The following is a 14,949-nucleotide window of genomic DNA, read 5'->3' as shown; positions in this document are numbered from 1 at the left end:
TAAAATATCACACAAATACTCAATATGTCATATGAGGGCTCATGGAGTTTGGGCATATTAACAAAAGTTGGAGGGTTCAATAATGGACAGGAAGCAAAATATAGGAATAAATAGAATGTTTTCAAGTTGGCAGGCTGTAACTAATAGAGTGACACAAATGTTAGCTCTGGATCGTCAGCTATTTACACTTTATATATTAATGTTGAAGATAATATATCTAAGTCTTCTGAGTCTATAAAATCAGATGGAAAGTAAACGTGAGAATGGCATAAAAGATTTCCAAGAATATTTAAAAAGACCAGTAAGTGGATATAAGGTGACAAATGGAATATACTGTTGGGAGCTGTGAGCTTATTCACTTTGACAGCAAGCATAGAAAAGCGGAATATTTTTAAAAGGCCTGAAAATTGTAAGTGTTTGTAGAGTTTTGGATGAACTTGTGCAAGGAATGCTTAAGGCTAATGTGCAGGTAAAGCAAGTGGTTTGGACTTTTGCTTGGGAACATACAGGTAGTGAGCTCACTCTAGTCGTGTAAATAAATAGCCATTTTGCATGCAAAGTTATAAGACCAACAGAGCATTTCAACCATAAAGGCATCACAAATCAGCCTGATCCTATTTATTGGCAAAACTCAAACATGCAGAATTACTGGCTAACTATGATTGCTGTTCTGATTATGCCCTCCTTAAACCAGGTATCCTAAGGCTAATTTTACTACTCTTATCTTGTTGTTCTGAGATCAACTAATTGAAAATACACCTTGAATTTTTCCTGATCTGTATAAATGCTGACTGTACAAAGGAGCTGCTGTGCACATGTAATAATGGAATTAATCTTGGAACATTTCTTCAGCATAGCCCAAAATAATCAGGGCTGGGAATTTCCCACATTCTTCAAAGCAATTGGAAAAAAATACTATGCATGCTCTACTGCAACATGTATTATTTCTGAAGTAAAGTTCAGAAATATGTAAATTGCTACCAAAACAATGTTAAAGGAAATATGCAGAATAATTTTGCAGTGTTATTCTTGTAACTACTTTATTTGTGCAAAATATGAGATTAGGAATGCAGTTCTCCTCAGCCAATGTTGACAGTATATTAACTGTTGAGACTGATATAAGTGGAGATAGTGTCAGTGTGCTGAGTGGGGGCAATTTGGAATCACAGCTATTTTAACCCATTCTCCTGTGCAATTTAAGATTACTAGTCAGGATGCAGTATAGAGATTGATTGTTATTGATCACAGATTGGGATTTTGTTTAATGAGAAATTAGTCTATCATATATTTATTTTCATGATTAATTAAAACTCTTTTAAGTCTTTATTCAGGGTCAGGGACATATTTGTAGGTTAAGAATATTATAAGTGGTGCTTTGTTTTTTCAGCGTCTGTAAATGCCTCTTCATTTCCAAACATTTAATACACTTCACTTCATGCTCTTTACAAAATACGCTATTTTGAAGGGCACCATTTCCCTGGAAGCTTACAAGAGTATTTAATGTAGACATGCTGGAAGACTAACAGTATTTATGAAGGTGCACTCCAGTGAAATTACCATCATGATTGGTGTGTGGAAGAGAAAGGGGACAAGAAGTAGGATCAGTAGAAGTTAGCTTTTACATTTTGCTTAGGAACATGCACTGAAAGTACAATGACATCACCAAAGCATTTTCATAGCAAATATGGCTTTATGCTGCTTGGAGAATCGTCATGACAACAGCAGTGACACTTGGCATCTCCAGGAATAAATCATTCCAAATATCCTGCTTGCAGGAATCCTGCGTGAAAATGTCAGAGTTGGTGCTCTGGGTTCTTTTATTTCTCCCAGTACACAAAATAGTTCTTAAATTTTTTTTAAAGAAGTAATGTAATGGTCAGATAATCTGGCTTTGTGATGTTCACTGGGGGATAAATGTTGGCCAAAGTATCTGACCAAGTGTGCCATCAACAAGACTTAGCAAAACTGGATTACATGGGAATTAGGTGGACAACTCTCTGTTGAATGGGGTCATACCAAGCCCAAAGGAAGATGACTCTGGTTGTTGGAGATCAGTTATTTCAGCTTCAGGACACCACAGACATACTCCACGGTCGTGCCTTCACCTCAATCACTTTTAGCTACTTCATCAATGACCTTCTTTCCATTGTAAGATCAGAGGTGGGGAAGTTCACATGATTGCACAGTATTCAGCATAATTTGGGACTCCTCAGATACTGAAACAATCCTTTTCCAAATGCAGCACACCGTTCAGATTTCCTTTGGTAATTGGCAAGGAACGTTTGCACCCATAAATTGTTTCATGAGATGCGAGTATCAGTTTGGTTACCATTTATTGCCCGTACTTAATTACCAGAAACAGTTAAGAGTTGGTCTCGACCCACCTGGTCCAGACTAGGTAAAGAAAGCTTATTTCCTTCTCTAAAGGAAATTAGTGAACCAGATTTCTTTTACAACAATTGACGGTAGTTACATGGTGTTCATCAGGTTGGCTTTTTATTCCAGGTTCATCTTGTATTCAAATGTCACCATCTGCCCTGATGGGATTCATACCCAAGTCTCCAGAATATTTGCAACCACAAACAAAAACAGAAGTTGCTGGAAAAGCTCAGCAGGTCTGGCAGCATCTGTGAAGAGAAATCAATGTTAACTGTTCAGGCCCAGTGACCCTTCTTCAGAATGCTGAACCCGAAACGTTAACTCTGATTTCTCTGCACAAATGCTGCCAGACCTGCTGATCTTTTCCAGCAACTTCTGTTTTTGTTTCTGATTTACAGCATCTGCGGCGCTTTCAGTTTTTCTCCTGAATATTTAGATGGGTTTCTGTATTTCTAATGTCATTGACATTAACACTATGACTTAGAAGTGTATCACTGTTCATTCACTGTTATTGGACCAAAACTTCCTCCCTCAGAGCATTCTCAGTGTACATACACCATATGATCTGTAACTGTTAAAGAGAATGGCTAACTACCAACTTCTCAAGACCAGTGGACAATAAATGTTAGCCTGGCCAATGATGCCCACATTCCCTGAATTTTTTTTAAAAAGCACCATTATAGGACTAATATTACAATATAGACTCAACGTATAAAAGGCACCTAGATGGGTATATGAATTGGAATTGGTGGGATATGGGCCAAAAGCTGGCAAATGGGACTAGATTTATTTAGGATTTCTGGTCAACATAGACAAGTTGGACCAAAGGACCTGTTTACGAGCTGTATATCTTTCTAACTTAATTCTAATGATTTTTTAAATTGAAGTTGACACTTCAAAATAGACCTCTTTGCACTTGTTTCCTGCCTTGATGAAGTGTAACAAGGCTCATTTGTTGTGTGCATTTAAATAACTTACATCATTAACAGTAGCCCTGATGGAAAAACTGAACACATACTGCAAATGACTGGTATCCCCGATGCTTATGGTAGCAATGTTGAAGAAGTGGCATTGAACCACATTGTCTAAGATGATCTCAGTTACATCCACAGAACTGTTAGGAAGGAATGCCAGATTTTTGTCCTCGCAGAAATTGAAGGAAGAACAACTTAGTCCAAGTAAGGATGGTACGAATTTTGAGGAAGCCTTGATGGTAACTATGTTCCCATGTGTCTGCTGCTCTTCTCTTTCTAAGTGGTAGACGCTGGGAGCTCACATTTATAAAGACCATAAAAAAAGGAACAGGAGCAGGCCATTCGGCCCATTGAGCCTGCTTCACCATTCAAGAGTCATGGTTGATCTGACGCTCCTCACGCACAGTCTCCTGCCCTTTCCCCATATTCCTGATTCCCCTACCGTTCAAGAATCTATCTATCTCAGCTAACATATTTATGAATGCTCCCCCCACAGCTCTCTGAGGCAAGGAGTCCCAAAGACTCACAACTGACTGAGAGAAGGAATTCCTCCTCATCTTAACCTTAAATTACTGGACCTTAATTTGGAGACTATGCCCCTGGTCCTAGAATCTCCCATGAGGGGAAACATCCCCCATCCGCAATTACCCTGTCATGCCTCCTTAAGGATCCTGTACATTTCATTGAGAACACCTCTCATTTTCTAAACTCCAGTGAATAGAGTCCCAAGCTGCTTAATTTTTGCTCATAAGACAATCCCTTCATATCAGAGATCATCCTAGTGAACTCTCTCTGGCTGCCTTCAGGGAAATGATATCTTTTGTTAAATAAGGCAACCAAAACTACTCACAGTGCTCCAGATGTGGCCTTACCAGCACCTTGTACAGTTGCAGTAAGACTTCCCTACTCTTATACTTCAACCCCCTTGAAACATTTCAATTTTTTTATTTGAAGGAGGTACACACAAGGGAAAACATTGTATGATTTGATATATTTTGTCAATGGCTCCATTTTATCTGCACAAAATAAACAGTCGTTAATTGCTTATATCTTCTGTATTTGATACTTTAAAGATTGCATTGACTACCATTGTAACAATAATAGTTTTTCAAAGTATATGAACAGCCTTTCTTTTAGCTTTTCCTCCTGTCATGATTACCTAAAATTACCTGGTTCTGCTCAGAGTTTATAATGGGTGAATGGGCATTGGAAATGCATTGAGTTGGCATTGGGGGCCTTTTCGGATGGGTCAGCGGCTTGAGTCAACATGGATAGGACATAGGGAGGGGATATGAATCTTTAGGATGTAGTGCTTAATATTGAAGAAAATATCGATGACAAAGTCCCAGCAAACTGGCACTCAGCAGCCTTTGAATTGTCATTGGGGAGTTGGCCTGACTCTAGCACGCATTAGTAATATAGAATCCCTACAGCGTGGAAACATTTGGCCCAACATGTTCACACCAACCCTCCAAATAGTAACCCATTTTTCCCCGATTAATGCACCTAACCCACACACCCCTTAACACTATGGGCAATTTAGCATGGCCAATTCACCTAACCTGCACATAGAGTCATACAGATATACAGCATGGAAACAGACTCTTCAATCCAACTCATCCATGCTGGACAGATATCCCAACCCAATCTAATATCACCTGCCAGCACCTAGCCCATATCGCTCCAAACTCTTCCTATTCATATACCCATCCAGATGCTTTTTAAACACCTTTTGGATTGTAGGAGGAAACCAGTGCACCCAGAAGAAACCCAAACAGACACAGGGAGAATGTACAAGCTCCACACAGACAATCACCTGAGGCTGGAATCGAACCCAGGTCTCTGGCGCTGTGAGGCAACAGTGCTAACCACTGAGCCACCATGCCGCCCATGGAATGCACTTTTCATCTTATGAGGAACTATTTCCCAAGGCGAGCACGCAGAGCTGGGAAATTTCTCGATTTTCACCACTTACTTTGAAATGAAAAGCCTGATGCTCTTTATTTGCTATCAGGGGCTGTGGAATATCCTGAGGTTAAGATAAGTATAAAGTATAAGTGCAAGTTCTTTCTTTTCTTCTTTCTATTCCCTTAATAGAATCCACAAAATTAACTTTCAAAGAAAGGATTTAGCTATAAAATACCTCAGACTTTAAAGCGCCAGACACTATTACAAATACTGCAACTGGTTACTCATCTATTAAATATTAAGAGAGTAATTTGATCAACGATGAACATTAAAGATGTTTACTTTGAATTATTCACATCACAGGAGTTTAATGAAACTGTTAAATTAATCTTCTAGCTAATAGGAAAGAATGTTTCAAACTCAACGTACTGATCATTGGGAACAGAATGTAATGAGCAAGTATTAGATCAGGACAATAAATCTTTCAAAGACTGTTACATTTATAGGCTGTGAGATTTAAATACTTTCAGCTATTTGTTACAGGTGCTCCACATAAAGTAGCTGTAATTGGGAGTATTGCAGCTTAACTATTAACAAGTTGATAACAAGTAGTAATACAAAGGCCATTTCGAAATAGCAATTACAGTCAGTTGAGTGAGCCGTGACAGGGGATTGCTTCTGACTGTAGTTTAAAAAGAAGCTGAGAGAGGTGAAGAAAAAACACTCTACGATTTTCCAAGTCTTTCTTCATCAGTGTAACATCTCTTACTGGCAGTGACTTTTAAAACACAGAATTTCACTATTTTTGACAGCTATTTCTCGCCTGTATTTCCACTTTAAAGATCGCTTTATCAACACCTCCATGTCTCTTGTTTCTCCACTCTGTTCAGAATTGGCCTATATTTGCAGTCGAATGCCTTTCAGTGCTCTAAGTTCTAAATGAACTGTTTCATAGAATTGCACCTCGCACTCCCATCAGCTGCAAAGGTACCCAATACATCACCAGTCTGCATCATTTTGCAGCTTAACAGTTGCTTTTATCTTAGTCATGAGTGCAATGTGCTGGGAAGGGTGAGACTCAGATCTGTTTGGTGACAACGGGCCTGTTGAGCTTCTGAACGAATAAATATTCCCAGTCTGACTCTCCCACCGAAATGTGGCAGGAATGACATGATTATTGCCATCAGGGGATTGAAGGGAACAGTTTCTGGTGTGTAAGCAGCTGTGGTCGGGGGGGTGGGGGGGATTGTGGATAGGTTGGGGAATAGGCTGGCAAGATGACTTGTGCTTCAATTGGAGGCATCCCAGGGGGAACACTACAGCAGAGGCTCACTGTTTCTTCATAATGGCCCAAGGGAACCCAACAGTTTCCACTGGTCAACAAGGAAACTTGTATTTTTCTCAAAATGCTCACCATTCCCAGTCTGCTGTTGTCTGGGACCCACCTGCTTCCAATATTGTCTTGCAGGTGCAGCAGAGTTATGGGATTGTCTCTTAAGTCGCTCCAGAGGAACCCGACATTTGAATATTTATCTAATGGTGTGCATTGGCAATGGGTAACAACTACCTCTTGAAATCTAAGAGTTAAATGAGTGACAAAAAGAGCAGAGACTCAGCTGCTGGGTCCAGATTGCGTATCCTGATTAAGGAGGCTGTGGATTTGCTTCCTGCTCCAGACACTGAAATGTTTTAGATTACCTACAGTGTGGAAACAGGCCCTTCAGCCCAACAAGTCCACACCAACCCTTCGAAGAGTGGACCTCCCAGACCCATTCCCCTACATTTACCCCTGCACCAAACACTACAGGCAATTTAGCAAGGCCAATTCACCTAACCTGCACATTTTTTGTGACTGTGGGAGGAAACCGGAGCACCCGGAGGAAACCCACGTAGACACGGGGCGAACGTGCAAACTGCACACAGACAGTTGCCTGAGGCGAGAATTGAATCCGAGTCCCTGGCGCTGTGAGGTAGCATTGCTAACCACTGTGCCACTGTGCTGCCCTTTTATCTAGATCGATACATCTGTGTAGTACCAAAGGAGTCTTGCATTTTGGGAGTAATTTCTTCCACTTGAGATTTTTCTTTAAAAGTAGGAAAAGTTTTGATAAGAGAATGTTTGAAGTGCAGACACCAACATTCCCTCAAATTATAATTTTTGTACTGTGTGAATCTCCGAGGTCTGTGCATGGTAGCACATTGTGGAAGTTGAAACCAATATGTTGGCCCACTGATTGGCCTATGCACATTCATAGACTCCTTTCAGTGTGGTAGCAAGCCAGTCAACTTATCGACTCCACACCGATGTTCCAAAGAGCATTCCACACAGACTCGCCTCATCCCAGTAACCCTGTATTTCCCACTGCTAATCCACCTAACCTACACTATAGGCAATTTAGTATGACTAATCCAACGAACCTACACATTTTTGGACTTTGGGAGGAAACCAGAGCACCAGAAGGAAACCCATGCAGACATGGGGAGAATGTGCCAACTCCATACAGACAGTCAGCCAAGGCTGCAATCGAACTGGGGTCCCTGAACCACTGTGCCACCCTAAATAGTGAAAAGTCTGTACTTGGATGGCCAGATTTTCACTGGGCAGTGGCCAGTTAGGTATTAAGTAATCATTGGTTCTTAACAATGTTATTAACTGCGCAGTTCACCTCATTAAGATGCAATTTTCAATCCCACAACCCACTGCAAGAAAACTCAATGCCAAGAATTCTTGACATGGAAGTCAGAGCAGGTTACCAGCAAAGAACCTCTGTGTTGGTCACCATGAAGCAGTATCACAGGGTATGGGTATGGGCATGAGGTATACACACACACACACACTCACTCACTCACTCACTCACACACATACATACACACACACTCTCTCTCTCTCACACACACACACACTCACAAGAACATGAGTCCCATGTTCTTCTTCAAAACAGTATCATAGCATCTTTTATGCTTCATGAGTTGGAAGTCAAATGGGTTCCTCAACTCATTGAAAGTCAGCTGGATGCAAACAAAAGCTATTATTTCTCAATCAGTATCACTGAAACATATTCTCTCATCCTTATCACACTTCTGTTTATAGATCTTGATGTGTGCCAATTGACTTCCACATTTTATACATTGCAACAGTGACTATGCATCAAAACTATTTCTTTGAGATGTCTTGAGGTCTTGGAAGGTGCTTTTTGAATACAAGTTCTTTATTCATTAAATCGGTGGTGCAATTATAGAATTACACAGAGGTTATTTTGATTGTGGTTGCTTTGAGCGACAAGAACTCCTAGTGAAGACCACTGGTGACCTGGCTGATCATGATCTGGGATGTGGGTCTGGAAATCTATCTTGGACAAATTCCATGCCTTCAGGACAAGTTGATGAATTTGGTACCATCAACAAACTTGAGACCCCTCCTTGTGTGCCTTTGTCCAAGTGATTTATGTAAATTCAAATCAGAAGAGAAATCTCAGCACAATTTCCTGTGGTTCATCATCGCAAACATTCCCCATATCTAAAACAAAAATTTGTATGTATTCCTATTCTCTGTCTGTCACCCACCTTCCGGCTATCAGTGTGATGAAATTCCTTTGAATAACATCTGGTTCAATTTCCAAAACAAATCTCTTTTGTGGCACCTTATCAAATGCTCTCAAAAAAAACATATTACAACGTGCACAACATTCCCCTTATATAGACACAGGGCCACAAGATAATTCGAACCAGATTTGGGCCATGGCTAAGTATAAAACAAGCTGTAAGAATAATAAAATAAATGAGGCTAGGTATTATTGGGTACAAGGATAGCATTGGATGATTACAAAACACTAGATGCAATAACAGCCTTTTAAAAAGGTCAAAATGTTGCTTCTGGGAGATACTGGCCTATTTGCTTGACATTTATAGTAGGAAAATATTTAACTTTGTTGTGAAGGAAGGAATTTAAAAGCATATAATGAGTTAAGGCAATAAATCTGAACCAACATGTTTTCTTGAAGGGCAGGTAATATTTAACAAAAAAAGTGGAATGCCTGGAGAATGCAGGTAATATGAAGAGTTCTTGGAGATAAAAATTAATAACAACTTTGAATATTTTGACTTTTAAAAAGTGATTAATTAAATTCCTCACAATTCTCACTATAGTGAACACTCATAACATGAAAAGGAACTTATAAATTCAATACTGAATTATGGGCCAGATAAGAAATGAAGGATTCTGATCACAGGTAGTAATTTTAATTGAGTGTCTATTAATAGTAGGTTTCAGAGACCTTGTAGATTATAATAGTAACAACCTTTCTGAAGGAATGACAAGTGCTACCTTTGGTTCTCTCTCTGGTAGTTCTTTCACTCTAGGGAATGACAAAGATGCTAAATATTGGATAGGATATCAAACCGAGTCCCAGCTGCTTCCTTTAGGTCACACAAAATCTCCTAAGGACAAAGAAAGGTGCATTCCCAATGTCCTGGGCAACATATGCGCCTCAACCAATATTACAACAAATAATTTTCTTTGTGTTGCTTGTGAAATCTTGCTGGTGAAAATTAATCACATTGCTCCCCTAGATGATAAAGGATGTGCCAAAAAAGGGCTTAATTGATTGTGAGGTAGCATGAGTCAGCTTGAGGTTCTGACAGGAACTAAGTGTATCAAACACTTTATTTTTCTTTATTACAAGCAACAGCAGAATATATTTACAGCAATGATGATGGCCTAATGAATTAGGAAAGCAGTAGGTTCTGAAGAGATGACGATTCACCAAAACAAACTATTGTTGTCATATCCAACATTACCATCAGCTGGCAAAATCTAGAGTTGCTTAAGTGGATGTTAATTTGAAGCTTTTTTTCCTCCATAATGAATAGTTATTGTGCATGTAATTACTTATATTACTACTCCATTTCCCCCCAAGTGTCCAAGTTAAAAAAATTCAAGTGATCGCAAGATTCTAAAAGGTGCATCAAAGATTTTTAAACAGCACCTTCTGAACCCACCATCACTTCCATCTAGAAGGACAGGGGCAGCAGACATAAGGGAAAACCATGATCTGCAAGATCCCTTCCAAGCGACTCACCATCCTGACTTGGAAATATATCACTGTTCCTTCATTGTTGCTGCATCAAAATCCTGGAATTCCATCCCTGAGGACATTGGGATCAACCTACAACACATGGACTGCAGCAGTTCAAGAAGGCAGCTCATCACCACCTTCTCAAGAACAATAGGGCTGGGCAATAAATATTGACGCAGCCAGTGACACCCATGCCCTACGAGCGAATAAAAATAATTGTTTTCTCCTTACTTTGTGGAGCTGTGGGTTGAAGTTTATTATCTTTGATTCTGTTGTGATAGAGTGAGGTCTGAAAATCCCTTTAACCTTTTATCTCTTGGATTTACCTCACTGATGACATCTCTCCATCTCACACAGGCAATTGCTCCACTCTAATATATGGAGAACATTTAATCTCATGACTTTTGCTTTGAGGAGAATGGCTGCACGATTCAGGCAGATACATTCTTTTTCAAAGTATCCTGGATCTCTGATCCATGTAACTTATTCTTGACTGTTGCCTGAATCTGTGGAAATTGGTTGTCCTTTCTAAATGATGAAATTGTATGCACCCCACTTTCAAACTGTGTGCACCGCTTTTATTGTTAATTTGCTAGTAATTTGCTCAACGTGGGGGTTCAGGTGCAGAGACCTTAAAAGTGTCACAAACAGGTGCAGAAAATAATCAAGGGAGCTAATGGAATGCTGGTCTTTAGATCTATAGGACCTGAGTACAGATGTTATACTGCAGTTATACAAAACTCTAGTTCGACCCCACTTGGAGTTACTGTGAGCAGACCTGGGCACCACACCTCCAGAAGGATATATTGACCTTGGGAGGAGTACACTTTAGGTTTACAAGAATGATGCTGGACTTCAGCAGTTATAAGACGGACGACCATAAGACATTGAACCAGAAGTTAGTCCATTAAATCTGCTCCGCCATTCAATCATGACTGATAAGTTTCTCAATCCCATTCTCCCACCTTCTCCCTGTAACCCTTGATCTCTTTGACACTCAAGAACCTAACTATCTCTGTCTTAATACATTCAATGACCTGGTCTCCACAGCCTTCTGTGGCAGTGAATTTCATATATTCACCACTCTCTGGCTGAAGAATTTTATCCTTACCTCTGTTCTAAACAATCTTCCCTTTACTTTATGAGGAGAGATAATACAAATTGGGTCTGTTTTCTCTAGAACTAGGAAGATTAAGTGGTGATCTGATCAAAGCCTTCAAGGTATTATAAAGAAAAGTCAGAGTAGATAAAGGTAAATTATTTCCACTGATTAGGATTCTCGAATTAGGGGGCTTAGTCTGATAATTAGGACCAGAGTGTTCAGGACAGAGGTTAGGAAGCACTTCTGTACAGAGGGGGTGGCAGGTGCTTGGAACTCTCTTCCACAAATAGCAGTGGACACTGGGTTAGTTGCTCATTTTATGTCTGAGATTGATGAATCTTTGTTAACCAAAGATATTAAGGGGTATGGGCCTAATGCAGGTATATGGAATTAGGCCTCATATCAACCATGATCTCACTTAAAGGTAGAACAGGCTGAAGGGCTGTATAGCCTACTCCTGTTCCTATGTTGAGAGTGTGGTGCTGGAAAAACAAAGCAGGTCAGGGAACATCCAAGGAGCAGGAGACTTGATGTTTCAGGCATAAACCCTTCATCAGTAAATCTATGTTCCTTTATTCCCAAATCTATGTGCTTAGAAGTGGTTAGATTCAGTATTTCAGGTTGAATCCATTGATATTCTTTCGGCGTTTTTATAAATAGTGAAACCAGAATGTTTGCTATCTCAGTTTTATGATTTGATGATTACTTCTTTCTTGACATGATATCTACTCCTAACACTGTGAATTCTTCCTGGAAGAATAAAAAAAAATTGAAATATGCTGCTTGAACTTGTATCACCTCAGTATCTAATACGATAATCAAATCTGACATTGCTATTTGTTCACTAGGCTGTGCTACGCTTTGCAGCATGTGGAATATGCTTAGACATTGGTTACCTAATTGCTTGTGTTTTCCCACAAACATTGCTGAGCCTTGGCGTATGGACTTTTTTTGGTGTTGATGGCAGTGGAAAATACTTCTGCCAATTTGCTAAAGTCACAGGTTTCTATGTTGCTAAGTGTATGAATTTTTGAAACCAACGTTGTGAATCTTGATGAATTCTACCTTCGGTTTGGGTTCTGCCATGAGTCTGGTGAGTCCTGTGAAATCCTTTGCTGGATATCTTTTGATCTGCTGTTCCATGACCAAATGTACCTTGATCTGTTTGTTCCTTGACTTTAACTAATTTGACTCCTTCCACCAATTAAAATAGATTATGATCAAAACATGCAATCTTGTTCAAGAATGAGAATTCTTGATTGTGAAGTATGTATAAATTGTCCATTAAATGATACCCTTGTGTTGCAGAGTTGCTTGTAACTTATCTTTAATCTTAAGTACTATGCCTCTTAAGACCTTGCAGTTGCATTGTTGTTGGCTATAAAGAATGTTTATTCAAGATCAGGCCACTAATCACATAGTTACACTTGTTGTACTTTAATACATTTTCTGAAAATGATCTATTGTTTTACAGTTAAAACATTGTTTTTGAATATCTGACGCCGTTTATGCTTATGAGATTTTCTTGATCCATGGTACTGACGCTGACTGTTAATATCTGATGCTTGTCTTATTCACTGCACCTGCTTATTATGTGTTTCCTTAAACATTTTGTACCTAGAGAACAGAATGGATCCTGCTAAACTCCTGTGATAAAATTGATATTCTCCTCTTATGATTGATTATGCAGCTTCTGAGAAGCTTCCTTTAGAGTCCAATTTTCCTTTGACTGTAATAAAACTAATAAAGTCCCATCAGCAAATCCAACACAATTCTGCCTTCTTTTAATTCTGACTTTAAATCTCCATTGTCGCATTTTACTGCTAATCAGTAAGGATCATTAATCTAATTATTCATGGAATTGTAAAGATGTTGAACTCTTTTATTTAATATTGCTAATTTGAGAATTTCATTTGCCTTGAGATTGAAGCAATTATCAATGTGTTTAGAACTTCATCAAAAATATTTGTGGCTTGTTTTATACTTTGGTAAGCTATAATATCATCAGCTGTACTCCCAATAACATCAATGTACATGTTACGTTAATATGATCAATATTGTTACAGAGACAATTGAAGAAGAAGCAAATGGTTGATTTTACTGCTTTGATATCCTTAGCTGTTCTCCGCCCAAGACCATATAATATTATCAAAGGGGTGAAGCTTATGACAATCATTAGCGTTAAGTCCTTTATATCATTGCAACCACATGCAACAAATCACTGTTTAGACAGTGGTAAATATGGATTATTAAATTTTAACTTACATCATTTGTTGTTGTATCTAAGATCTTTCATAGACTGAAATTGTTTTGAAAAGAAAGACAAAACTGACCTAAAATGGCTGTTGTGGTCACTTGACTTCAGATTGAAGCAAGGTCAAGGCACCAATTTGAAATAAATAAGACTTTTGCACTGAAATCACTATTTTATATAAAAACACTGGCACCAAGCAAAAGAGTATGTGTCAAAAAATTTGCAGCTTCTGTTTTGACTCACCCTTGTTTGATAGTTTCACATGTTGTTCTTGTAAGGTTGACTGTGCAGTATGTTGCTTAGAGAGACAATAGGGGCAGACTCAAGAACCTTAAATGAACTGTTTTTCACAAGCTGATTTTGAATAGCAAAAGAGAGAAGGAAAATGGATTTGAAAGTAAGATAAGGAAGATTCCCTCTCTCCCTCCATCTGAAAAGACAGAGCACAGTGAAAAAGCAAACTAGGAAATAAATGTTCACCAAAACAAACTTCACAACTGCAGAGAATCTCAACTAAACAATGATCGTCTCAGATTAAAAATTTAAAACTTTAAAAGCTCCAAAGACTTTTAAACTACACAGTCTTTATTCTTCCTATTTGTATTAAACTCTTTCCCATTTAAATATATTGCCTATATTTTAATGTATCTGATGTTGTTTTCCTGTTTGGGAGTTAGTAGATAATAAAATTTCTCTTTCTTTCACTTGGGAAAACTTTGTAATTGGCTGCTTCATTTTGACCTGGCAAACTACATCTTTACTTGAAGTGTAACAGCTGTGTGCGAAAGAAGAAATAAAAATATTTGTTGTGACTGAAAGAAGGGTGTTTAAAAAAAGGAGAGTCAATTTCCCCATTTCACCTGCCATGACAAATATGGGGGTTCAGCATGATATTTCCAGAGTGAATGCCAGAATTGAGTGGACCAAATTAATTGCTGCTTGAAAAGCAGTTTTTTTTTAAATAGAGAAACTGAAACAGAGTTGTTCTTGAGTGTCTAAGATATAAAAATGCTAACATGTTCATATTTGATACTAATGCTTTCATATTGAAGAATGAAATAAATTATGAAAAACTAAAAGCCTTTCCTAAGAAGAATTAAAATGAGTAGCTACATACTTAGAGGTGGAATTTCATCCAAAGTCTGGAAAACAGTAATTGCAGAACAAGCAGCAAACTAGATTTAGAACCTGATTGTAGTGAAAGAGATTCTAGATTGGAGTGCTGCTGGAAAAGCTTAGCAGTTTAGGCAGCATCCG

This window comes from Chiloscyllium punctatum, chromosome 9, assembly GCF_047496795.1.
Source record: "Chiloscyllium punctatum isolate Juve2018m chromosome 9, sChiPun1.3, whole genome shotgun sequence".
Taxonomy (NCBI): Eukaryota; Metazoa; Chordata; class Chondrichthyes; order Orectolobiformes; family Hemiscylliidae; genus Chiloscyllium; species Chiloscyllium punctatum.
The sequence above is the reverse complement of the archived record's forward strand: the minus strand, read 5'-3'. Positions refer to the sequence as shown.